Source organism: Aplysia californica, unplaced genomic scaffold, assembly GCF_000002075.1.
Source record: "Aplysia californica isolate F4 #8 unplaced genomic scaffold, AplCal3.0 scaffold00751, whole genome shotgun sequence".
NCBI classification, from domain to species: domain Eukaryota; kingdom Metazoa; phylum Mollusca; class Gastropoda; order Aplysiida; family Aplysiidae; genus Aplysia; species Aplysia californica.
In genome coordinates, this window is record NW_004798021.1 from 154,466 (window position 1) to 155,781 (window position 1,316).

At 33.8% G+C, this 1,316-nt stretch overlaps 1 protein-coding gene across 1 annotated transcript in view; it reads left to right on the forward strand.

The window, feature by feature from the left end:
- Window positions 1–1,316, forward strand: part of LOC101864651 — a gene marked incomplete in the record, with an annotated part of 19,773 nt that overhangs the window by 12,418 nt on the left and 6,039 nt on the right.

Consider the following 1,316-nt stretch of genomic DNA (forward strand, 5'->3'; position numbering starts at 1 on the left):
ATTATTATCATCATCATCATCATCATCATCATCATCATCATCATCATCATCATTATTATCAAAAACACAGTCGGCCTACTGTTTGTGAAGCATGCGGACAAAATGAGTTACTTCTCGGATTCAGATATATACATCAAGCTTATAGGCGATGTTTTTAGAATTTATAAGTATAAAATAATAAAAGACATGTTATAGTTAAAGAAAATGTCATAAATAGAAAATCTACAATTTTGACCCCAGTGTTGATTTTTGGCCAATATTTCCTTTTGTGGATTGCGAGAAGTAACTCATTTTGTCTCACGTTTATTTGTCCATAGGGCGGTCAAAAATTCATGGCGTAACGTATTGTCAAATATCTCCTCAACTATCGGACATAGACTCTCCAGCTTTTGTACATTGACTTGTATCAATTTGTCTTAACAGATCAATATTTTTGTAAAGAACGGTTAACTCCATTCTAGAAATACTTATAAAAAATCCTAGTGGGTAGTTTCTACTGATTTTAAAAGGTTTACAGCTTGGGCGATACTATCGCTCTTAAAAGCACGTTCGTCATTTTTTTTTAAATCGCTAGATTATCTTTATTGAACGCATGTTTTGAAAATTTTAAAAACAAAAAAGTGTTCACTATCAAATTAATTTCTATCTGGTAAGTAGTTTTGCCACTATGTGTCATTGGTGAGCTGTGACGTAACCCTTCTACGTAAACAAAAAATGTGTGAGAAGCGGGAAGTGCTGTGAACAATTCCTCTTCCCGAGTGAAAGAGATTTGTAGCATTTTATACAATAATTTATGAAGAAAAGTTCTTTAATCTAGCCTCAACTGTTGTGGAAAAATATGACTAAGTTAAGGAAAATTGAGACAAACTGCTGTGCAAAATGTAGATGACTTCGATTCTTCCGTTAAAAATATTTAATTTGAGGATAAGTTGCGCCACGAATTTTTGACCGCACTATAAGCTCAGAAATCAACATTTTTCAGGATCGAGAAAAAAACATGTGAACAACAAACTTTCATTCTTAAAAAAAAGTACCCAAATTAAGCATCCTTTCTTGCTGCTTTTCTTCAACATTATAGTCTGACTTTGGCAAAACATTTTTTGAGTACACGGGGCTAACAGAACAGATTAAAAAACAGTAATGCAAATCTTTAAAAAAAAGTTTTGAGTTAAGTACATATGAACAGGTGGGGGACGATATCCCACAATAAATCGTGGGTCATGTGTGCGTTAGTGTGTGTTAGTGTATGTGTGTGTGTGTGTGTGTGTGTGTGTCCGTATGTGTGTGTGTGTATGTGTGTGTATGTGTGTGTGTGT